At 39.1% G+C, this 27,149-nt stretch overlaps 1 protein-coding gene across 13 annotated transcripts in view; it reads right to left on the minus strand.

The window, feature by feature from the left end:
• wupA (troponin wings up A) overlaps nt 1–20,325 on the minus strand; it is a 108,985-nt gene extending 88,660 nt beyond the window's left edge. For 4 of the 13 annotated variants that reach the window (XR_014442876.1, XM_083134089.1, XM_083134083.1 and 1 more), the window contains exon 1: nt 20,199–20,319. The gene's annotated coding sequence lies outside the window, so the exon portion shown is untranslated. Of the gene's footprint in view, nt 1–20,198 lie in introns of all 13 variants that reach the window. The other 9 variants (XM_083134080.1, XM_083134081.1, XM_083134085.1 and 6 more) reach the window with 6 other exon arrangements.
• Nucleotides 20,326–27,149: the final 6,824 nt, after the last annotated feature.

Here is a 27,149-nt window from a genome sequence, read left to right on the forward strand (position 1 = left end):
ATCTTTTACACAAAAACATGTTTCAAAATGTCCTGCTACAGGGATTTATTTATAATTGCAAACTGAGCCATGGTGGTTCAGTTGGTAGGATGTCTACTGCCATACAGGAGACCCAAGTTTGATTCTCTGGGTGCGTGATTGCAGATGGAAAATGCCCAAGAAATTTTCCTGCATGGAGCAGCTCTAGGGTTTACCCAGCATAGCATCTAATAATTGGGTACCTGGGGTGGGGAAATGAAAGGCAGCTAGAGTGTGGTGCTGATCACATTTCCCTCATATTCCTTCACTGCATATTGCAATGTGCAAGGGGTAGCATTACTTATTTCAATTCGCATTGGGGGTGTATGTGTGGATGAACCATTACTCTGTTGGATTAAGGGCACATTTTTTTCTGAATTAACTAGCCTTGGTGTGAGAATTTTCATTGGAGTGAATAGCTTACTCCAACAACCAATGTAGTCACATTTTTGTTATACCGGTAAATAATCTAACACAAAGTGTCATATTTAGGTCTATTTTACTTTATTTTTGTTGTGTAATCTACCACTTCTGGCTAAAGTGATGACAAGGTGCATGATGAATAGACATCAGAGCCCAATTTCTATAAGCTTCTGGTGCATAAAGATATTTTTATGACAAAATTTACCAAATTTTTGGATTCATACATTAAAAGTAGATTCTCGCTATTTTTTTTCTTTGAATGTTATTACGTTACAGATGACAAAGTTGCCTAATTTTAGCATAATATAGGAAGGAACCATAGGTGCCAACTTTGGGGGGGGGGGCAAGGCACCTTCTGCCCCCCAAACACGTAGAAGGACACATATAAAGTATTGCTTATGCCAATCTTGCCATCCCAAAATTTGCCTTGCCTCCCCAAAATTTATCTTAATTTGGCACCTCTGGAGGAGACGATCACCCTTAACTCCACTGAAACAACAAAAACAACAAAAATAATAATAATAACAGTGAGGCCCGTAGCCAGAATTGATCTTCAATGGGGGCTCATGGGTTATCCAGGGGAGGACTTTGTAAACCAACTCCATTTTCAAAAGTTTAACAGTATTATGTGAAGGTAAATTATGTGTGGGGGTGTACATTAAGTTAATATAGGACACAGAAAATCTAGAAATATCATTCAAATACATACAGTTTATTTTCAATATCTTGCACACACACCCCTTCTTCCCACTCATAGCTGAAGCCGAGAGAAAATATTCTAAATACTTCCTGCTACTTTGACTTTGGCTCTTGAATCAGACGAACGCTGTTGTTTGTACTCTGTGAATTTAACCTTTATCAAGTTTTGAGCAAAATAATATCTGCTGTTTACATTTTCATTTGTCACAGCCAAAAAAAATTATAAAGTAGTTTTACCAAACTTCAGATGGGGACTGACGGAATGCCAGAGAGGGAGGGGGGTTAGCTTCCCCAAAGATACAACAACAAGTAGTACTACTACTGTTGATAATAAAAATGTTATTAAGTATTTTTACAAGAAAGGCAAAAATGGCGTAGAAACAGAGCAGCATATAATTACATTTATTACGTAATTTGAGCAAGACCAAAGGAACCATGTAAGAATAGGAAGCTGTTAAGGGATCTAGGTTTTCTGCTACTCCCATGCTTGTACATTTCTCACCAGCTCTGCTATGTAAAAGCGAACTTCTACGATTTGTTTAGATGCCACCATGACATACACAATTACAACACAAGAAATAAAACTAACTTACTAATATCTGTACACAGTACTCAGGGACTCTCTTGTATAACAACCTTCCAAACGACATAAAAAACATTGAAACCTGCAAAGCTTTTAAGAAAGAACTGTACAAGTACTTACTGGAACACTACTTTTACTCAATTGATGAATATCTAAGCCTGCAATAATATATGTATGTATTTTATCTTCACAACTTTCGCTAATTTAGATCTTATTAAAAATAAAATAGGTATAGTAAGACATAAACACATTATGCTATACTGATATTGAGGCATCTCAATGTGTATCAGAGGCTCCAAACATGGTGTGGTTCCTGGTAAAAGGTAACATTTTCATTGCAGAGTTTTATAACATTATGTTGTACTCAATGATATTTTATTATATTCCACAGTTACCATGTATTGTATTGACATCATGTTATTGTATTATAATTTTACTATATTTTACTGTAACCATATTGTATTTCATTGTTTTATTATACTTACTGCATTGTTTATGATATTGTAAACAAACTGACATGTCCGATATCACTGCCTGTATATGCAAATAAGTGATTCATGGATGAAATAAATCTTATCTTATCTTATTTCTTTCCTCTTTAGATCACTAAGATTTGTATTAAAGCAACAGTTATATGAAGGAAAATAATGTCAAGATAAACACAAAAAAATACTAAGATAACAAAAAGGTTGTTATTTCCTGCGACCTTCATTATCATTTGATCCATATTATTATTATTTTTATATCGTATATTGTCAATACAAATTCCAACCGAATTTTATCATCATGTAAGTTTGGTTGAATTAGAGAAACATCATTTTACACAGATGAGATATAAGTGTTTTGCATTGCAGTGATTGCTGCTACAACCTTTTCAAGCATTCCCATTGGTTGGTAGCTTTTTAGGGTAGTAAATAATCTGTGGTGGTTAGATTGTCAATGATATATAAATATGATATATAAATAGCATATCATTGGGTTAGGCTTGTTGGGTTTGGTTCTTCTAGAAGAAGAAGACGACGAAAATGGTTGTAGCAGCAATACCGACCTATTTGTATAGTACTTTAATTTTCGTACTTGCAACTGTTTTGGGGAAGGGTCCCGGATCTCCTCTAAATACGCCGTTGATATATAGTAAGATTTTATGCAAAAGAGGAACGGTTTTCTCGGCGTATGAACACACCAATGTGCGAGGAAATGGAATGGGTTATTTGAAAATAAATATACATAATCGAATTAAATATAGATCCGAATTGGTTCCTCTGGTATTTGAAAGGAAACGCTGTTTTCTCTTCGCCCCGTGCCTGCCAGCTGGCCTAAAATAGACTCGCCTTCCGATCGCGCCTGGCCGTCTGTGGCAGTGGGTAACGGATACCTCTGGCCATATTTGGAGCGGCCTGGTGAATGCCATCACTTCGTCACGACTGCTAAGGGTCCACGAAAGGAACAGGAAGTTCTGGGGAGCTAGCGAGTTTAATAATGCAATTCACATTTCGTGGTAGATATTGCTGTTTTCCTAACGAATGAACGGTGTTGTAAGCATAGAGGGCATTAAGGGGGGCAAAAGCCTTGATAAAAGTTCTGTCGGAGAAAGAAAAACCTAATTCCATATCCCTGTTTTATTGTATATGGGTACTCAACAGGGTCGTATATAATGTGTGTCCAGACCCACCAAAAATTACTATTAGAACAATTATTTTATTTATTTATTTATTTCGTCTTCTTTTACATGGCGAAGTTAAGGCTGTGGAGCCTTTTCTTCCACTTGACCATGTTTACAAAAAAATTGAATATGAAATAATTAAAATATTGAAAAAAAAAGGAAGAAAAAAATATATAAAAAATTACAGAGAAATAAAAAATACAAAGAGAAATTACATATAAGAAAGGTAATCTAACCTGTAGATACGGGCACACACACTCACACACACACATACATATTTTTGCCCTTACACACGTACAAGCATATACATAACACTACACTTTCTTAAGCACAGTCCAATATTACACATACTTAAAACACAGTCCAAAACGATATACTTTGACGATAATTCATCTTAACTATTACGCTAAATAATTTTTGTGCCTTACGTCCTTCTATCATTCTCTGCACCCGCCATATTAATAGGGAAATCAAACATTTAATTTTCATTGTATAATATGTGTAACTTTAACAATTTTTTGAACGTCACAATTGAGGAAGAGACATGAATTTCAGGTGGCAACTTGTTCCAAAGGCCTGCTGAAGTAACAGTAAAAGAATTTGCATAAAAGTTGGATTTGTGGAGTGGAATGGACAGCAGAGACCTTTCACGCGATCTGGTGTTGTGGCTGTGAAAATCGGAAAGATGTTGAAATCGGTTATAGAGATATTGCGGGTCTTTTATTTGAAGGATTTTGTACAGTAAAATTAACTTATGAAAATTACGTTTATCGCTTAATTTAAGCCACTCGACCTTCGCAAAGTACGATGTCAAATGGTCTGAATATTTTAGGTCGAAAACGAAACGAATGCAGGCATTTTGAATTCGCTGCAGTCGTTTAGCTTGCTCGTGATTGACATCCAAGAAAGCTTCCGTGGCACAAAAGTTCTCTGTTCCACTCCCTCTTTATTTGATAGTATACACAAGTGCCCATATTTCGGATAGGTTCCTAATTTCGGATACCAAGAAATTTCCACCTTAGAACAGCAGCGCCGAAGTGCAGATAGTGCCAACTAACACGGTACTTCGTTCCCCAGTTTCACCCTTGTGCGTGACCTTGAGAAATGTTTCTTTAGTGTGTGGCTGATATTTCTGACTTTTCCGGAGTTTTGATGTAATATTTCACCATCCAAACTTAAGGCCTACAACTAGAAGATTAGTATTTACTCATTTCTGTCTTAAATTTATATAATCTTGAGAGATTCAGCAAACATTATTACGTGGTTTCAGTCACATTATTTCAGAGCGGGAACGCACAGAATCGCCATATTGAATATGCGACTGGGTTTCCTAATTTCGGATGCTACACGGGCACCTAATTTCGACTATCCGAAATTGTGCACCCTTTCCAAATACTCATTAGTAACCCTATCCGAAATTAGGAAATACCCTATCCGATATTAGGCAACCTTTTTGTCAGACTAAAAATATGCATACAATTCTTTGTTTCATAAAATATACCAAGTATTTCTTATAAATGTTAATATAACTTTCAGAAACATTAATCAATATATGTTCAATGTTTATCAACACATTTATGGCTTATTTTGTTTACATTTAGGTACTGAAAATCTAATTTGAAATTAAGTATCCGAACTATGGGCACTTGACCCTACTTCATTTTTAAAAGCGAATAATATTGTTTAATAACGGTAATAAATTTATCTACACTAAATTTCTAAGTGAGAGTATTAGGAACAACTGCCCCTTGACCCCTCGTGCGCACGCCTATGGTTGTAAGAATGTATATGAATCTTTGCCTATTGTCAGTCATGAGCTGATCAAGAGGAGAAAATTTTAAGGAGAGGTAAGAATAAGATTTCATCGAGGGAAATAAAAGGTTCCTTTTAGGCCAGAAATTTTTGTAGGATAATCAGGATGTTGGTATAGAATTGATTAAGTAGTCGTAACGTAATCAATATCAGTATTGTTATTATAAATTAATAACGTAAAACTATTATTAGAGTATTTTAAGGCTTCTTAACTGCTTTAGAGTAACTACCTGATTCTTATAATTGCCAAGTTAATCCATTAATTGTTCACTGTGGTTCCATAGCTACATTAAGAATAATGCGTCGTGTTTCAAATGTTAGAGGCGTCTGACAAGTAAGAAACGGCTCTAAGAAAAGTTGTTGGCCTTAATGATACGCTGTAAATATTGCTTATACCATATACGAGACGAGAACGGAGCAGACATTTCCAACTCGATTGATTGATTGATTGAATTGGTGTTTTAAGTCCACTTTATGCACACGGGACTGGACCTACAGTTCAAAGTGGGATCCGAACTACTATGTGCCTCCACCGGGTATCGAACCCGGGACCCCTTGATTACAAGGCGACGACGCTACCACTGCGCCATCGGGGAGGCCTATTTCCAACTCGAGACGAGATAGAACTCCTCACTTACGAGACGAGACGAGACTGCCATGAGAGTGATTGCCCCTCCCCATACACAGAACACTAAGTGCATTAAATGCATTTGATGCACCAGAAACGCACCGATTGGTTAAAGTGCATCTCTCTGCTGCATTTAGTGTGTGTGTCCTTTGACAAGAACCATGCTTACAGTTTGATGCGCATGAGTTCTTTTTCTTGCTTGTTTTGAGTCTACTTTACGCACAGATAGATTAATCGGGACTGAATCTACAGTTTAAAGTGGGATCCGAACTGTGCAATGTGCCTCCATTGGGTATCGAACCCGGGACCACTTGATTACACGGCGATGACGTTACCGCTACTCCATCGGGAAGGCATTACGAGTACAGTTCGATGTATTACTCTTTATCGTTATCGTATGGTAACGCCAAAATGCATCATATGATGCGAGTATTTCTTTCTATGTCGAGCTGTACTTTAATACATCACTTCATGCATTATTTTATGTACCTTCCTCCAAATTTCTCGATCATGTATTTAAACACTTTCTGCATTTTTGTTTCAACCGATGCATTTACGTTTCTGTGTGCAGAGATGAAAACTAACTTTAGGCCTAAAATCATCATTTGACAAAGACCCCATTATACAGGGTAATTCGAAATGAATGGTGCAACTTTACACAGTTATTATGTAAACGTTACTATTTATGATAGATTGATTGATTTTGTGTTTTAAGTCCACTTTATGCACAGTAAGGCTAATCGGGACTGGACCTACAGTTTAAAGTGGGATCCGAACCACTATGTATCTCCACCGGGTATCGAATCCGGGACCCCTTGATTACAAGGCGAGGGCGCTACCACTGCGCCATCGGGGAGGCCTAGATTGAACATGGGAACCACGTGTAAAGCGGAAAAGATCCAAACGATAATCAAGTACTTGCTATGCACGAGACAGCAAGTCGTTGTCAACGGTTTCGAAGGCACTAACAATTCGCATTTGTAGCTTTGGCAAATCTTTTGGAAGGGTGAACATATATATTATTACCGAAACGCATGCAGAAATTTCTTTGCACTCTTGTGATTGAATCAGTTCTCGATAGGTCCAACGCACAATACGCCTTCCACTGGTCATTAGCCATTTTGCGACACTGGCGATCCTGGTGGAGCATCGGCTAAGCAGACTAAGCCCGCTAAGTGGGAATAAAACTTGCAAACTCTTTCTTTATATTAATGCCTTGTCTGATTTTCTATCATAAATAGGTAACGTCATAATACTGTAACTGTGTAAAGTTGTACCATTCATTTTGAATTACCCTGCACATTACGTATGACAAGGCGCTCGACCTATTCATGTCTAAAACTATCCGATCACCTTGCAGTCTTGAGACACCTAGAACTAGATTCCCAATTTACACAATAATAAATGCTTATTTTCCTGACGACAATGGGCGAGAAGTGAAAAAAGGTGGTCACCCGCCCTCTGGGATGAATGCTTCATTAATCCACCACTCGTAGAACCAATGATGTGTGTGTACTCGGTATACAACGACAGTTGATTGTTATCCGCCCAAACATGGATGTGATGGACCATTAAAGAAACTATTTCTCGATCAACACTCTGATCAAACGATTGGGATCATTCGCACAATCTCCATGCTAGATTCAATAGATTCACCACCGCCAACGTTTGCGTTGAACGTGTGGACAGTGGCGTAGGAACGTTTTCGATTTGGGGGGAACAAAGTTCGACCTCCACACACACATAAGCTCCGTCTAGTTGGCTGCACTTTTTGACGCTAGGTGTAGTAGTATAGGTGTATTCCGATGTCAAGCTGGTAGAGGGAGATTATTTCCGTAACAATCTTTGGCAGTTATGCTTTTGAAGCTTCGGAACGAGTCACAATTCTCGAAGCAGCCAATTAACGAAGCGAGCCGCCGACGTCATCTCAACCCAGAACCTATCGCTAAGCCCCTTGCTCAGGTTCTACAAGCCCAGTAGGCTCGCTAGACAGACTCCGCAGTCCGCTGGAGATGTTCCGAAAGTAATTCGACTCTACAAGGAAATGACGTTCAACCAAGTTGACGAATGGCGGTGTTCAAGTTCAGAAGATTCAACAAATGCCTGTCTGCTGCTTCTAAACGTTCATTTGATTAGTTAGCACGCACCACGTGACCATACACTATACTGCTCCAGAACGGTGCAGACACCAAATCAACAAAGTAGACGAGTCGGTGTTGCACCGTGTGTGCAGAGAGAGTATCAAAAAGTGCAGCGAAGTCGAAGGACCTATAAACATGGACCATTCAACTTTAGAACAGGTCATTTAGCTCGCAGTTTTCAAAACCCTTGCATAACCTTGTACTGCCAAGCAATATTCACAAAATAATATTGATTCTCTTAAATTTTTATGGCTATTTTAAATATAGTTTTTAACAAATTTTAACAATCATGAACAATTAAAGAGTAGATAAGTTCTAAGCTTCAGTCCATCGTTTTCCGCTCATTTTAAACAGTTTCTACTTCCGTATAAAATTTTCCGAGAGCACATATCAAGGGAGGTAAATAGCAACATGGTGGTTTTGATTTCTTTGGATAGGGAGATAATGCAGACAAAACAAACTGTTTGCATTTAGCTACTAAAAAAAATAGATACTTTTGACGGCAGTCTGTCAAATTTATTTGAAGGGAAAAATTCGAATGAAAGGTGTTAAAGGGTACTGTACCCCTCCAGAAAATTTGGGGGATCAAATGTACAGGTATTATTGACTATCAGGTCATTATGCGGTTCATGACCAATACTAACTCTGGCTCACTTACTAGGTTCCTATTGTAAAATTGTTATATTTTTTTACCCCTCTATACACTAGTTGAGTTTATGCACCACCTATAGACTATGCAGGGGCGTCCGCCAGATTTCTTTCAGGGAGGGCGAGGGTCAAGCAAGACATTTTCCCTCAAAACTCTGCTTCAATTCAAATTTTCTTTATTGAATAGTGAGGTAGCGGAAAAGTAACTAAGTAAGATAGTTTTGTGAAAGACTTAATCTATACCGCGTTTGTTACAACCTGTCCCGCTTCCCGCGCTTGATCATCGCTGGCTTTTCTAGCAGAAACCACGCGGCATTGCCGCTGCAGACCGCGTGAACCCCGTGCTGGGGAAAGCCGAAGACACAAATATACACAATTCCCCTTCCTGAATATTCCAGCTAAGATGACACTCAACACAAAAAGGTCACAAGCAAATATCACCAGAATAAATTCCGTTCTGGATATTTTAAAACGCACACTAATCAGCACCACGCTTACAAAACAAGCTTCTTCAACAAGACACAAACAAAACACGTGACTTAGACCGCAACGTGGCAACAGCGTCTACGTAAGCGCCTCTCTTCTGGCTTCCATTCGTTCGTTGCAGTAGAACAAACGACTTTTTCCTCGTTTCTCATTGGCACCGAAACTGTCGAGCCATCGCTAGAGCGGGAAACGGGACAGGTTCTAACAAACGCGGTATATGTTCCACCCTCCCTGTAACTTGAGAGGACTTACGAAGATGCATAGTCGCTGTAACCATTACACAGTTCGATCGGGATATGCTTGCTGGAGAAAGTCTTGAGTGAATTTGACTATTGCCAAGAAGTAAATGGTAAGAGCTTGTCATTGTCCTTGTAAGTAAATTCTCTCACATGTACGCTTTCACTCTCCACCTTTTTTCATTGAACTAAATATACATTTATGTTATAATAAACGTAACGCACCGCGGCCGTCTAAGGCATCAGGCTTTCGGCTCGGGCTAAGAGACGTGCGCTGGCTCGAGTCTCCTGATATTTCGGCCAGTGTATGGGACCGGTGGCCACCCATCATCATGAGGAAATTGGGGAGGTTGCGTAACCCTCTCATGGAACGACTCAGGGTTCGTCGTGCTGACCACACGTCACTCCGTAACTGGTTGGATGATCGCCCACCTCTGCTGAGGCATGTGCGAGTAAGGTCGGTAGTTACGCCACAGATACTATTACTATTATAATAAACGTTTGGATTTGCCGACTTCATATTGAATAACTCTGTGCATAACTGATGTCTAACATTCATTTTCCAGCGGACTCTGGTCTCGAAAGACAGAGAAAAACAGCGGCGATAGGACATGATGGGCTGACCATGAATCACCCAATGAAAAGCCGACAACGTTTATAGTGTGTAGAGGACATCAAGGCGAGTAACCGTTCTCAGCAAATCTTTGCTCGTTGATTCTACGATATGTCGAAATTGAAAATTGGCATTTTCTATTCTTCATGGGTGCCACTGGCATTTATTTTTTCCTGTCGGATCAATTCTAAGAGCTATACCACACTATGGAAACAATATTATGCCACTAGAGACATTGTTCTACAGTTATCGTCGTACGTACGTATATGCACATATGTTGCTTACCATACTTGATATGTTTTCATTAGACAGGATGGCCACTGTAGGACCATGATAAAATTCAAGTACAATTCCCGGTGTTCAAGGTGATCTTTCCAGAACTTCAAGGTTACAAGCAGATGTTTCTTTTTCTATTTCAACCTTACGTATTATCGCCTCTCACCACCCACACACATACACACACAAATATATTAACAATATAAAGGATCTGCGTAATTCCAATATACGTATACCGTTAATTCAATTAAACGGTATACAGGGTGTCCCATGTAACTTGACAAACCGAAATATCGCGAGAAATATGCATCGAACGAAAAATGTTCCATATGAAAGTATAATACTAGTGTGGGGGTCAAGTCACCTACGCTACAATGAACCCAGATCGCCAACCCCCGGGGGGGGGGGGGGTAGGGGACAACCTTGAAATGTTAAAAGGGAACCCCTATTTTTTATTGCTGATTCGAATTCGACGTCCGAAAATAGGTAGGTTTTGTCCGACACAATAAAAAATAGGAGTTCCCTTTTAACATTTCAAGGCTGCCCCCTGCCCCACCCCCCATCCCCGCAAATGGCGGGGTGGGTTCATTGTAGCGTAGGTGACTTGCCGCCACAATACTATTATACTTTCATATGGAACATTTTTTCGTTCGATGCATATTTCTCGCGATATTTCAATTCGTCAAGTTACACGGGACACCCTGTATATATATAATTTACGGCACGCAGTTTACATTTGCAATTCCGCATACTCAGACTCGAAATACATCTACAAACACAAGTCAATCAAGGGGCTCCGGGTTCGATACCCGGTGGAGGCACATGGTGGTTCGGATCCCACTTTAAACTGTAGGTCCAGTGCCGATTAGCCTATCTGTGCATAAAGTGGAATTAAAACAACAACTCAAACAAGTCAAAAACGTTATGGGATATACTAATCTACAAGAAATTGTTAATTGAGGGGTCTAGTGAGAGAGGGAGCTATGCCACTTTGACAAGAAATGGAAATAAATTGACTTTTCTAAAGCATTGCGTTGAGTCATAATTTGTATACAAAGGGTAATTTTTTTTTCTGAACATATTGTTAGGTAAATTATTCAAAAGGAAAAATATGAATTTCAATATAAATACCATTTATTATGAACATGTATGGCATATTGTTGTTGTATACCCATGTGGAAAAATCAATCTAGCACATCAAATACTTTGAACAAGGCTTAAATACTTTTGGCTGAGTGTAAATCATGTTCACAGGGTTACATATGATCCACATAAAGACAACTTCATATGTCTTCTGGAGGATCTTCACTGCCCATTGTTTCTGTGGATTTTAGTTTTTGGTAAACACCATGAAAAACTGGAGGAATATAAGGCATTATTGCCATGAGATCTTTTAACTTCAGGGCTGATATTAAATCTAGCACCGGTTACTGCAACACAACCTCTGCCACTCCTATTGCAGACACCATCAGTAAGTGGCATAGCTCCTTCTCTCACTCAAAATGCTGATGAGGACGTATTCAAGAACTCAGAAAATCTGCTGCAGAACAAGCGGGAGCTATGCAACATGGTTGTAGTTCACATGATAGATGGCAGATGGAAGGAGAAGACTGAAAATGGCAAAAAATAAAATTTTCAAGATTTGTGGCATAGCTCCCTCTCTCACTAGACCCCTCAATTGTATAAGTATTTCAAATTTACCTAATCCACTTCAAGATATCTTATCTTGCAATAGTCTTCCGCATGTCACATAGATTGTTCTGCAATGGACACTAACAAAGTAAACGGATTGATAGAATTCTGTTTTATTTTCCACGCATATTTCTTTTCCTTCTTCTATAATAATAAAAGCTTAACTGTGAAAGACTTGCCTTAAAAAGCATTTATAAATATGTATAAATTTAATAGGATTTGGATTAATAAAAGTTGCAATTCTTCACGTCTACGGAGAAAAATGCACGCAGAAATCACGCATAATCCCCGGAGCAAATAATTCACGCATAATTCCCGGAATTCAAAGAATTCCCGGTGAGTAGCCACCCTGTTAGAGATAGAATTCAAGTGTGTGAGAGACCTTGACACACCAGATGACGACGGGTCTTGCTTAGTAGGCTATAGTTGTATCGTGCTACAAGTCCGACAGTTTCAGACATAGTGACGTCGTCGGCAAAATACGTTAAGAGGGGAATTGAGAGTCCTACAAGCCTTCAAAACTACGTAGCGTACACACTAAATACTGGTAGAGCTCTAAAACCCTGGGTCTCCTAACCTAACCACATAGGATATGCATTATTAGAACTAAGCTGAATTGTAGGTTAGGCGGGCCAGGCTTAGAGCACTTAGAAATTAGTTTTTGTGACTGTTAGGAGCTGGATGTGCCCGCATTAGACCCCGTCTTTCGTGGTCGGATAGTACTCAATAAGTTTAGCATATTAAGCTGATCGTTGTTATGATTTGCGTCCTAAAGTTACCCGAAACAAAAATATTAATTCTAAGAGCATATTTTCTGGCATCATGGTGTGTAACCTTATGTGAAAAATCTACACTATTCAAAAGATTAAAGTAGCTACTATAGTTACAAACCAAAAGGGAAATTTTCTGTATTATAAACATTAAAAATACAATAAAAGGGAAGAACGCGCAAATAAAAAGGAATCCATTTTGAGTCTTATTAACAATATAGAACAAAATATTTATAGGAGTGACATCTATTGGTTATTTTTTCTTGTTCTCTTTGCCTTGAATATTACTACTTTTTTTCTTTTGAGCAGTGTATATTTAAAGGAACATTGAGCAGATTACTCAAAAACAGGTTCAATAAACACAAAAGAAAAGTTTTGGATAATCCTTCATGTCTTTTAATAAGGAAATAAATATTAAAACTTCATTTATGGAGTTAAGCTGATACCAATGCACATCCTTTTTTGCAGTGGCGTGCGGGGACTTTTATTTTAGGGGGAAGCAGCCCCAGAGAAATTAAGAAAGTAAAAAATCCATAACGTTTATATTCCTTCAAAACAATCTACGTATAATTATCTCCTATTTGAAGGTGAAATGTACTCTTTCTCTGCAGTGGCGGCGATTGGGTTCCAAAACTAAGAATGGGGTGGGGGGGGGGGGCGAAGGACAGTTCACTTTCCCTTGGTAGATAAGGTATAGCATAGTGCAGGGGCAAAAGTGGCAAAAAATGCAGGGGAATGCCCCCACGCCTCTCTAATCGTCGCCACTCTTTCTCAGCCTTTGTAAACCTAGTAATTTCTTGATAAAAATGTGTTGCTTTCGATGTTTGCAAAATTAATTTTTCAATCGATCGCTCTCGTGCATAATATGTTATTCTTCTGTCGAAAATCATAGTTTATTTGCCGCAAAGCTTTAAATTATAATTTTAAAATGCTTCGCTTATCTGCCTGAACGCTGGTATAATGGCGTTATACGGTACAAAAAATCCCCTGTTAGTAGATATTTAACCGTACAGTGTGCAACACTACTGTAGACAGCGTACCAAGTGTGCGAATTAACAGGGGGTATGCCGGGATTCCCCCCTCCCCCAGATATCCCCGACAGAAGAAAAAATATCATCCCTACCAGGGATGTTCTTATTCTCGCCAGATAAATTGGAATGGAAAACATATACGTAGTATACCATTTCCTAACTATGGAGAAACACCACTGAAAAATCATTCGAGAAAACAGTTTTAGTTAACCTTTAAGACAATTGCATGCTGCTTCGCGTCTCTGAAGTTTTCTGTCCATTGCCAAATAAACTACGAAAGCCTACCGCCGTGGCAAGAAGAGTTGATTTCGTCAGCCTTATTCGTTGGAGGTATGTAGATCACATTTCTCGTCATTGAGTTGAACGCGCAGTAGATATTTGGTGAAGTTTCTCGTTGTTACTAGTTCAATAGGTCCTTTGTGTATGGGTTTCTGTTTTCTTAGAATGTAAATATACCTACTGTTTCTCTTTCTTAATTTCGTCTAAATGTTATCATAGGATTTAATGTCCTGGGTACTTAGAACTGGCAGGGAATAGTAGCGTTTGCTAACTGGTAACAAAGACATTTGCATACCTAACCCCCGGAAAGGAAATCACAAATACGACACTAATTGCCCCCCCCCCCAAGCGCCAATCTTAATTCGCATACTGAGCGTACGTTGCTGATGTACTGCGACTATATTTCAGCGGGTAAAGGCATCGTGCACAGAAACTGGTCTACAGATGTTTTGTCAAATCGCCACGAGATGGTGCTAAGAGTTTGTATCTCAAATAATGAGAGGACTGGGAGGAATGAAAGTTCATTCTTGGAGATGTTACAAAATAATTATAGAAAAATTCAAAGTAAAAAAAGAAAAGTATTTTACAACTGTAATGTTATGGGTCTGCACTGTCCGCCTTGCTGTGCTAGAATGCACTCGCATTATTGATTCCCGGCAAAATTATATTTCATCATTTCTCGGCAATTTCAGTTGAGATAATTATTTATAGGACACCCATTGGCGTTCATTTTTTTTATAAAATGTATTTGGATTCATTGATGTAGTTATTGGAGTATTATAAGTTTATTCCTGTTAATTTTTTTGTTCCAAATTTTCAGCTGAATTAGAATTAATCATAGACAGCATAATTCACAGGATACTTCAGACACACTAAAGTATTATGGCGTAAATAAACTGTTAATTTATGAATTTATTTCGCACTTTATACTGGATTTTGCGTCATTCCGTTACTATATGGTAGGAAAAATGCACCTCATAGCTTCCAAAAACATCAGAAATGAATATTACAATGTGAATTTTGCATTGCGTAAATCAGATATTTAAGCCGATTTCTTCCTGACGTCATTTACGAGGTATCAAATGGAGACCAAAAGTGTTTTGATGAAGTTGATTCAAATGTGTGTACAGGGGTGAAACCCTCCCTCCCCCTCAAGGCCAAACTCTGGAAGTGGAAAGCTAGAGGCTACACTGACCGCCAGACCAACTATAGTCAGACACCTGCCAATAGTCTTCGAGGGCGTGTCACCTAGTGTGGATTCAATCCAGATATCTTGTCAACTTTTAAGTCCACTTTGTGCTGAGATAGGATAATCTGGACTAAACCTAATCTGTGCCTTCACTCGGGACCCTTTGATTACTAGCCGTCAGGGTTACGCTACGCCATCAGGGACTCCCAAAGATCTTGCAAATAAACAGATCAACAGATGGCGCCCATCGTCCTGAATAGATTTCATGCTGGATGAACGAACAATTAACCATCCTAGCGTAAACGAACAAAAATAAATAAATAAATAAAGTGACAGGAACGACGGTGACCAATCCAAATACTCAAGGCTTAAACCAACCAGTGGTTGATGTTCTCTAAAATGACGATCTCAACTCGGTTCCCATCAAAATGACGTTTTGTGTATTCAAAGTTCTACGAAATTTTTGATCGCCCCTCGTATTTTTGCTTACTCGCACTTTTATTGGTGGTTTTGGCGTCTCCTTCGTATTGGATCGTATACTGCAGCTTTGGTTACAGATTCCAAAGCCATGAATAAAAGCGGGAGTAAGCAAAAATACGAAGGGCGATCAAAAAGTCCGTAGAATGTGGGATAAGAAAAATGTCAGTTGAACAAAAGTATTTTTATTTTGCAATATAATCCCCTAGCAATGCAAAGAATTTTCCCCAGTGCCAGGTGTATAACTACCTTTCGGTGTTTTGAAAATAATATCTTCACTAGAGCTTGGAGGAAAATTAAACAAAAATAATATGTGATTATATGGTTGTTTATTGTGCTGGATTAATTGTAACACATGTGTCATAATAATTTGTCACAGTGAAACATCTTCTATCTTGTATATGAGTAGCCACGGGGCGCAAATTCACTGTTCCTACTGACATATTTTTAACCATCAAGGTTTGCATTAATGTTACCACAATTTTCAATTAGCAGGTACACAATTTCCTTCTTTCTTTCAAATTTCCCGTGATCAATTGAGGGGACTGCAGTGAGGGAGTGGTTAGCACAGCATGGTAAGATGACAGGGATCCCGGGTTCGAATCCCTGCCTGGGCATGGGTGTTCTTTGTGAGTGTCCCTTCATCAATTTCATCCCATCATCATTCATCCTCATATTCGCGATTAGCCAAAAGTGGCAGAAAAATGACGCTAAATAAAAATCAATGAAACTTTTACATAAGAGCCGCGTTGATCTAGTCGGTAGGGTGTCTGATTGCCAAGCGGGAGACCCGGGTTCGATTCCCGGGGTGTGTGATCTGAAGTCGGAATTCTTCTGACATTGTCCCAACATAAAGCGGCTCTGAGGCTCACCTAGTTTCAACTAAATGAGTACCTGGGGTCAACCCTAGGGGGAAAAGGCGCCCGGAGCATGGTGCTGATCACATCACCTCCAAAATGTCCGAGATCAAGAATGTGTGGGGGCCTTACCGCCACATACCCTAAACGTGCATTCGTTGCACGGTTCTATATGCACGGGGAACTTTACCTTTACCATGTTTATAGGTATGTAAAACGTCAAACATACGATCCAAAAGAGTAGACGTTCAGAAAAGTGTGAATTTTATATTCCTTAAGAAAAAAAGTATACACTAAAAACATTTTAATGGCAGTTACAGTTTGACCAAGATGAGAAAAAACCCGACAAACTCGCTAACTAAAATGGAGAGTCATTTGTTTATTCCTATCGCTTGTGCCCGGGTACCCCCGTGTTGCCATAATTTCTCTCCCTTCCTGCATTGTCAAAAACATCAACAGCGTAACATTTTACATCTCTGCTTTCGCTATGCACGGTTTATGCCTTCATGATTATATTTTAGAAACGCTTGGTACTCAATAGAACTGACGAAGATGTGTTGAAGAATGCTCCACAATTTGGCAACACCGTGGCAGGGTTAAATGGAAGCAGCTGATTGCATCACCCACTCTCCATCCGCTCGTTTGCGGTTGAAATTTCGGCAACAGCGCTTCAAGGGTTTCCTCATCTTGATCGGCTTTAAACATTGGGTTTATAGTAGATGTGCTAGTACAATATTTTTTAAAATATAGTTAATGGGAAGATTATGTCGTAACACCAAGGGGGGTTGGCGGGGGTCATAACCTGCCTTTGGTCCTGTATTAAAAAAAAATAATGTTAAAGGCAGGAAAATATGGCACAATGCTATTAAAAATGTACACGTAACCCTCATTTACGAAACTTTTGGGCACGCTCAGAAACGTTTTTTAAATTTTGCCTAAAGAAAGCAAGGTTCGACTATACAGCTGATATCTTTAAGTTTTTGTGGAATTTTGATACTCCTCGTAAAATCCCCCCCCCCCATTTCATCAAATAATTATCAAAATCTCCCTGCTTAGAGGGAAATTCCCTCTTCATGTCATGGTAACACTGACTCGTACCCAGAGCTTTCGGCGCGTGTGGCGAAAACTGTTCTAGAACTTGTACCTCGCCTATCTTTTGCCTTCCTTATGTTGTAGTGGTAACGCGATCGCCTTGTAACTAATATATCCCTTGCTCGATACCCAATGCAGGCACATGGTGATTCGGGTCCCACCTTAAACTGTAGGTCCAGTTCAAATTACCCTACATGTGCATACATTGCAAAGAAAACTTAAAACACTGTGTACAGTCACCAGCAATAAAAATGAGACACTTAGATCCTGAAATTCATAAATTGATTGATTTCGTTTATTTTACTTCGCACTTCCGCTATTTTTAGCTAATTGCGAAGACAAGGATGAGCGATATGATGAAATGGATGAAGTGGCACTCACAAAAAACACCCATGCCTAGGCCGGGATTCGAACCCGGGACCCGTGACGTTTTTCTTGAAGACTTGCTATTGAAGTTGCCTGACGGTTAGGCAACACACATAACGCCATGCGGGGAAACTAATATTTCAGGATATAGATGCTCCATTTTTAGTGCCGGTGACACATCGCGCTACGACAGGGGTCCCCGGTACGAATCCCGGTCTGGGCATGGATGTTAGTGAGTGTCCGTTCATCAATTTCATCACTCATTCCCATCTTCGCAAATTAGCCAAAAATTGCATAGAAAGCGAAGTAAAATAAGGCAAATAAATAACAATTTATTGGCGGTGAGTGTTATTTTTAGCTAGGAACGTTGTCGCAAATAATACAAAATTCCGAACAATGATTTGATGTCACCTGTAACTTGTAGAATCAAACCACATATTGGAGGTTCAAGGTTTGTCTATAAAAAACCTGAAATGTTAGTTCATTATGGCTTCTTCGTTAAACGTTGCTGCTCCCCCATCAAACGAACTCGAATACCCGTCCCGTTTGACATTTTAAGTTCACTTTATGCGCAGATACGCCACTGACATGGTACTGGACGTACAGTTTAAAGTGAGATACGAACTACTGTGCAATGTGGCTCCATCGGGTATCGAACTCGGGACTCCATCATCACAAGGCGACAATGTTACCATCAGGAAGGCAGAAACTGAAATATGTGATCTGACTTGAAGTACTTAATTCTAACCAAAATTTGACAAATAATTTTATGCTTACTTTATGCAAATAGAGATCGAACATATTTAGAATGATATTCCGAACCATTGCGTAAGGGCGTTACCGAGAAAAAGTATCGGTCTCGTCTCAAAATTCGAGACGAGAATGAGCCCGAGACGGTCGTTTAAAGATTTATACAAGGACGAGGCAATATTGAATTTAGCGTTAGAGATTTTGGTAAACTATGAGGATGCCTAAACAATTCTACCTAAACTAAAATTACTTGACCGTTCGTATTATTTAGATATACCAAGCGGATATCTATCTGATTATATAGCTAAGTTATATATTTTGTCTATCGCGATTACAAAAGCACACTATGTGAACCTGTGCATCGTGGTTGCATACATTCAGGATAGAATTTCAAAACGTGGCGCCAGGAGAACTTTTGAAGAACATTTGTTTGCCTTGAGAGCCTGTGCTGTGACATGTTGTATATGTTACTTATACTATGTATTTCGAGCATTGAGCAGACCAATATTTGCTCGGGCATTTGTAAATCGAGAAAAGATAGACAAAATTCCTCACACGGAACGAGACTGCCAATTCTCGTTTCGATCAGCGTTTGAAGTGGAAAATGTTTGGAAGGTTTGGTGAAGCCTTGCGGTTTTGGAAGATGCTCCAATGGTTTAACATGGTGGCAATGAAATAGATGTGGGGATGCTTTGCTAGCTGGGGGGATACCATATCCCGCATCCCCCCTCACTTCGAGCACTGGTTTCGGCACTATTCCTACTACACACGAGCTCTACGTTTTTAAAAATTCGTTAGATATATGCAAATATAGGGAAAATATAGCACTGACTACAAGTTATGAAATTCCCGGGTGTGGGGATGGCGTAGTGGCAACGTCTTCGCTTTACCAATAGATTTCGGATTCGATACCAGGTGGGGGTATATAGTCTAGCAAGTGCCACCCGCCCTGAGATTTCTGGAAAGACTATAGACCCCATAATTCAAATTTTGAAACTTTAGTGTGAAAACATAGACAAGGGGTCCCAGATTAAATGCAATGCAAATGCAAATTATCCTAATACTGGGGGTGATTTGTGTGATTTCCCCAAATTTAAGCACTGCTGCCCCCCTGAGAAAAATCCTGCGGGCGGCCTTGTATATAGTAGTTCGGACCACGCTTGAAACTGTAGGTTCAGTCCCGATTAGCCTATCTGTGCATAAAGTGGACTTAAAAACATAAAACTCAATTTCCTTGGAACACTTAATTTGAACAAAGATTGCTGTAACAGTGGGGTAGATATGCTGAAGATAGAGGTTATTGTAAGAACACTGTTGTGGAATCCCGGTGGCCCCGATCTAAACCCTGATCGAATCACATATGTCCCACCTTACAACTAAACTGCTACCACTACAAAATCACGAACACACACTCTGCAACAACCTGGATAAGATCACAGAAAAGCACAAAACAGTGGGAAATCACCTACCTGAAAGAAAGACTAGTTGTTCGGTTGTTCTACACCGATCAGCGACTAGTCAGCTCGACGGACAGAAACTGACTGCAGGGTGATATCCTACGGCCCCGGGCGGATGCTCACACCGAATTGGCTCAAACGTGTCACGTGACCGCGCGCGAGCTTGCGGATTGGTTCTCCATTTTAAGTCGCTGTGCTCGTAACATGCCAAAAATATTCCATCTGTAAACAAGGGCAGAGGGACGAGGAAGCGAAAGAAAAGGCCGGATTATCTTCTAAACTTACTGCAGCTAAAGTTTCAGCTGTTCTTTTGCACCGTGAGCTATGCAAGGCACAAAGGCCATGCAGAAATCGAAGTATGAAATTTCCACCGAGAGATGGCGCAGCGTTTGCAATGTATAAATTACCAGCCAATTGTTCATTCAAGCTTGCACCTTATTTACCATTGCTTCCCGAGATAGGTTGTATTTTTGCTCTGCGCAATGAGGTATTTATTTATACATTCTTGAGGTTACAACAATAACTATTACCTCTTAACTGTTAATATGCAACATGTAATGCAGTGATTTATCACACAACCCTAGCCAGTGGCGACGATTGGGTGCCAATTCTGGGGGTGCAAGTAAGACCAAAGAGGTCATAGTGCGGGATAAAAAGTGGGGTATGTTTGTTTATGGACCACATCACATGTACGGGCAAGATTTCAAAGAAAACATATCACCGTTATTTCTCTCGATATTGCACCTTGGAGCGCATGGTAAATACAGTTGCATTCAAACAATAGCGGCTTGGCTGGCACACAGAGTTAACATAAACAGTGGCGCAACCACAGGAGGGGTATCGCCCCACTCCAACCTTTGACGGAAACCTATTCTAGAGGGGCAAACATTGAAGTAAAGAAAAGCAAAGTTAGCAGAATCTAAGAGTAGCAGGACAAAATGATACTCAAGATTGAATTAGTTTTCACATATTTCTTATCAGACGCGCTATCGACTGGACCATTGGGCTTGTGACGCCCATGCTTACAGATACTTCTTATGAAATTACCACCGAGAGATGGCGCAGCGTTCGCAATGCATAAATTACCAGCCAATTGTTCACTCAAGCTTGCACCTTATTTATCATTGCTTCCCGAGATAGGTTGTATTTTAGTTCTGCGCAATGAGGTATTTATTTGCCAAAACAAATATCCTGACAACTTCCATGCTTACCAGATATTTCGAAAATTTTCCAGACCATTTGGTACTTTTTTTTAATCCACTTTAACTTTACTTGGAGCACACACACCCCAGAGGCGCAACCATGATTTTTTGTCCGGGGCGGTCAAGTACCAGGATAAACGTACCAATAATAATAATAATAATAATGTTATTATAACATTATTATTATTATTTTTGTTATTATTGATTTGCTTTATTTTACTTCGCTTCTTGTGCCACTTTTGGCTAATTTGCGAAGATGGGGATGAGTGATGATGTATGATGAAAATGATGAATGGATACTCGCAAACATCCATGCCCAAGCCGGAATTCGAACCCAGGACCAACATTATTATTACTATTAGTAGTGGTAGTATCAAAGACGTTATTATCCTAGTAAATTACGCAAAAATGGGGTAGAAGTTTGTGCTAAAGCATTTGTGTTCGAATAAACTATTTGAATTATTTTTCTTAACACGTTCAATTTCACATTACTAACGTTAAACAAGCACATAAACTATTCTTGAAAGATAGAAAATGCTTGATAAATGAATTCCAAATAGAATTATTTTTTACATTAACATAACTTTCATGCACGATATATGATTCACATATAGCCTATGCAACGTGGAGTGACGTAGACACTAAATTGTGTACGTATTCAAAGTTTCTTTAATAAATATTATATCCACCAACAGCAAAAATTACGTAAATTGTCTCTCCCTTTCTTCAAAACAAATGTTCACGCATTTAAAACAATATCAATTAAGACAAGTCTAATTTTTCTGTCTGGTGATTTACAATGAATTTTTTACTTACTACAGTTGTTGTATGAAATTATAGCTTTCAAAATGTGGAAACACCTGGTTTAGGAGGGAGAGTTAAATTCAGGCAAAAAAAATTATAGGAGAGGCTGTATGCAGCTAAAATTTACACGAGATATCAACTGCTTTCTACAAAATGACCTCAAGTCTGCAACACTGGTCAAGAAAACTTCACAACGGCACTGTTGACAGTTTCAAGATGGCGCCTCCTCTACACGTTTGCACAAGTCAAGAGAAGTGGTTTTTGGCTCTCTAGAAGCCTAAAAATTATAGAAATTCTCCAACAAATGAAAATTCAATATGTCTATGAACAGGTGTAGACCAAACAAAAAATAAAACAGGAGCCAGCAATATTTTTTTCAAATCCAGGTTAAGAAAGTCATGAATCCATTTTGAATTGTGACCTTAAAGCATTTAATTTAATAACAAAATTTAATTTAATAATTATTTTAAAACTGGAATAAAATTACTTAATTATTGTGCGGGAGTGGCCTTCCTACAAAAAAGCTCAACCGGCAACCGACACCAACATATCGCAACAGGTATTAAAATTCGGCTAGCAACAGTGAAAAAAAATATAATGCCACGCTTATTATTTTTCATTTAATGATAATCATGATACAGAAAGCACACACATTAAAATCCCATACTGTACTCCTTATTTTCTTTAAAGGCAATGTTAATTTCCATAAGAAGACTCTAAATATTAAAAAAAATAATTTAGAAATGAATTTGAAAATTCAGGCGCCAGATGAGAATTTTCAGTCGCCATGGCGTCCTGTGTTTTTCTACCCTGTCTATGCATGCTTACCACAGCTTACAAATAGAGGGGGAAGTTGGACAATTTCCATAGTTCGCGGGCAGTTGGGTGGAAATACCTTCGCAGTGGCTCATACGTGACTGCATTTGCATCCCAAAGATTCTTCTTCTGGAGGTTCTCAGACTTGAAATATGTATAGATCAACAACGGGTCAAGTCCAAAATGCAGCATACTTGTTGTACGCTACATGCAGAAATGTACTAGATAAAAAGCAAAAACAAATTAAAGTTCTCATTTGACTTTTCTTTGTACACTTCTGCTCACAAAAAGTGGCACGGCACATTTTATAGGGTTGGACAGTTGAAGAATGTGCTACTTTATCTGAACATGAGTGTACGATTTCACCAGGAGCGTATATTAGAGGCTAGCTAGGCTATCTGCGAAGCCTGAAAACTAGAGAATAGAATACAGAAGGAAAATCTATTATAAATTCTGAAAAAAATTACTCATTTCAATTAGATGATGGTGATTCTGGAGTTGGCAACAACCTGATTTCTCAGGAGTTGGCAACCTGATTTCTTATGAGTTGGCAACTTAGCCGCCGTTGGCACGGCAACGATACTTCCTTGAAGATACCGAGAAAGAGCATCAGGTAACCTTCCTTCCATAGCCACGTGTCATAGTGAGATAGCCCATATCTCGGACTTAGCATACGCCACTACTGTATTTCACTGTCGAATGCAAAAGTTAAGCACGGCGTTTTTCAGGTTTTTGTATATTTTTATGAAATTACCTGGCAGTTCCAGGATTTTTTTTAAAGGTTTAGGTAGATTTTCCTGATTTTACACGTTCTTTTAGTAATTGAGGACTAAAAGTGGTAAACGTTGTAAGTGCCAAAAGCGAAAATGTTGGGAAATAGCATCGTTCCGCACATCAGCCCGTAAGAACGTGCACACTAGTGACCTCTTTACACGCCCTTTGAACTATTTAGAGGGCTACCAGCCACATTTCACAGTTTAACGTGGAAAACGGTGTTTGAATTATTGTGGCACTTACAACATTTACCAATTTTAGTCTTCAATTCAGATCAGTGAAGATTTCTTTTTTTTTAAAAAATAAAAACTACAGAAAAAGGTGACAAAATATGGAGCATCTGGTAAAATAATGAAGGTAGACTACCCCTTACGATATTATTTCTACGCCACTGGCTGTACATGTGGTAAACTGCTAAACCTCTGCTTCTCCCCTCACAGCATCCTGAATTCAAGCGAAGAGCTCCGTGCAAGCTACGTACAAAAATAGACGCGAAGGAAACGGCAGTTTGGCACCAGAACATCGGCTGGGCATGGCACCCTTCGTTGCCACGTTCATCAAAGAGTCTCGAATGGCATGCGTGGCCGAGCCAAGCGCCACAGCTTAGGGTGTGTAGGGGAAGTATTTTAACCTCGAGACAGGCGAACGAAAGCATACATTGCGTCGTTAACTCACCTATGATAGCAGCTCTACGGGATAGAGCTCCTGGACTCACAACAACCTTAAATTCTTGGCTCTCGTGGAATTTTCCGCCAAGGAAGAACAACACTCGACTATTCGAAGACTGTTGTCATTGGCGTCGCAGCAAGGCGCCCCCTGAGATATCTGGAAACAGTTTATGTAATTCGAGTGGTAACATTGTACCGATATTTTTATTACAAATAATATTGTTTTCTGTGATTTACAAGCTGCAATTAACTGCCATATCACGTATTAGATCCATTGGTGCCCATCCCCGCAAATTCATGTCATGCGTCCCCCCAAAAATCATGCCATGCGTACCCCGTCAAATTATATCATACGTGCCCTCAAACCATATCGTAATCTCCCCAAAGTATTTAATTACGACAGCGTGTCTACCGAAAGTAACTTTTTTCCCAGCTTTACTGAACACTATACTTGATCAGCCTCTCGAACCTAAACAGGGAGCCCATCACTCAAGACCACCCCTAAATCGTTCATCACAATCGAGAATATCGCTTGTCTTGTAATGCAGCTATAGTATAAAACTTCACATTCACCTCATTAAAGCGCCAAACATGCATCCTAGTAACACATCAATGCGAGCGAAGCAAGCAAGAAAATTTTTACATCCATTTCTTTGCAGGCTTTCAAGAATATTCATTTAATAGGATGTCAATACATTCTTAGTCTTTTCCAACTTCTCCTTTGGGACGTTCGGGGTCGAAAACGTGTGGGTATCATAAATTATTGCTAAATACAGTCTCCAAAATTTAATGTTCGAACTCTCTCTTCACTACAGAAGTCCCTTGACAATCTAGGATTTAACACTTTATCAAGAGCTTCCTATCTCTCCCTTTAAAAATTTAATACTCAATCAATTTCAGACTTACTGTTGATATTGTCTCCTCCAAAAAATTAATTCTCAGTCTCCACACCAGAATTTCCGCAACAGTCTAAGACAATAGCAATACACAAGATTTGGATATCCCCTCAATTTAATGCTCATCCCCCCCTCTAACTAAAATACCCGCCATAATCTAAGAGCTAAGTTGGATACTGCCCCCCCAAAATTTAAGTCAGAATCCCCCCAAGAACCCACATATCAATTAAGGTCTAATATGTAAAAGCTGGATATCTCCCCCACCCCGGACCTTCGATAATACTCTTAAACACTTTCATCTAATGGATTAAATTTGGTGTAAAATATTTACATATATTTTGGGAAAATATATAAATGATGAATTTTATATTATTTGAAGGGGAAAATATCCCCCCAAAAAATCTCGATGGCGCAACCTGCACCATAATCCCCCCCCCTGTGGGCACCCCTGATCAAAACCAGAGGAGCCAGGTTATATTTTAATATTCTACCATTTAACCCAAAGAATAAATGGTTCCACAACTCCCAATTTTTGTAAAATAAGGTTGTCTCAGAAATATTTTCTTTTTTGTTAAACTAAATACTTAAGTTTTTTGTATAAAGATAAATTTATTACAAAAAGAAAGATTAAATGTTAAATTTTTATTTGTGGAGAAGAATATTGGACAAATGGTGACCGTTCATGTTTTCACTTTCAATTATTCTTGAACTAAAGTTTTCGATCACTCGCCGAAACATTGCACGAGGAATAGCATTGATTTCATCTGTAATTCTTTGCTTCAATTCTCTCACATTTTGTGGCATTGGGGTGTATACCTTACTCTGAAGGTAATCCCATAAGAAAGAAATCTGCTGGTGTCAAATCGGGACTTCTCGGTGGCCAGTTAATGTCCCATCTGCGACTGATGATCCTTTCTGGGAATAACTGATGAACAGCATTCAGTGAATCATTGGTGACGTGAGAAGTGGCTGGAAAAAGGTTTCTGTTGTAGCCATCATGGGTCTGAATTACAAGAGTTAAAAAGTCCTAATAATTTGGCAGTAGCGCTCAGAAGTTAGTTTGAGCATTACCATGATCATCTTCAACAAAACAAGAGCCAACGGCGCACACGGTCAACGTTTCTGTTCGATGTTGATGACCTTGGACGTCCCGGCGGTTTACTCGTCATAGTGCTTCCAGTGTTGTCAAACTTTCTCACCCAATATGTAATTAAATTTGCGCTTGGGACGTCTCTCATTCCTGCCAGGTTATAATGATGCCGGTACAAACGACGCACAACACAAGAATCATTATTTTTATAAAACGCACGAACACAAAAAGCACGTTCCTGCCTCGTAAAGCGCTCCATGGCAACTAAATATCAACAATGTTGCCAATCGTTTGCGATCTATCTCATTTCTCTGTAATGTGAGAATTGTCCCAGTGGGCGGATTCAAAAACGAAAATATTTCTGAGCCACCCCTTACATAGGTTTGTAAAAGTTAATAACAAAATGCAGTAACTATGAATTCCAGTACACTAACTTTACATGAAATGTAATAAAATAATGGACAACAGTTGTGTTGGATATTCACTCATACGGTAGATTGAGTAGCATAGTCTCTCCATTTATCTAGCTAACATAAATTTGAAAAAAAATGTATCATTTATATTAACTTACGTATAACAGTCATTATAGTCAAACAAATTATAACTAGGCTCGGATAGTTATGCACTTAAAATATCTAAAATATGTATGCAAATATTCTAACAAACTAACTCTCTAGCCTTCTTGAACCCGAAGGTTCATGGCTACAGCAACA

This window comes from Lepisma saccharinum, chromosome 13 (assembly GCF_977018435.1).
Source record: "Lepisma saccharinum chromosome 13, izLepSacc3.1, whole genome shotgun sequence".
NCBI classification, from domain to species: domain Eukaryota; kingdom Metazoa; phylum Arthropoda; class Insecta; order Zygentoma; family Lepismatidae; genus Lepisma; species Lepisma saccharinum.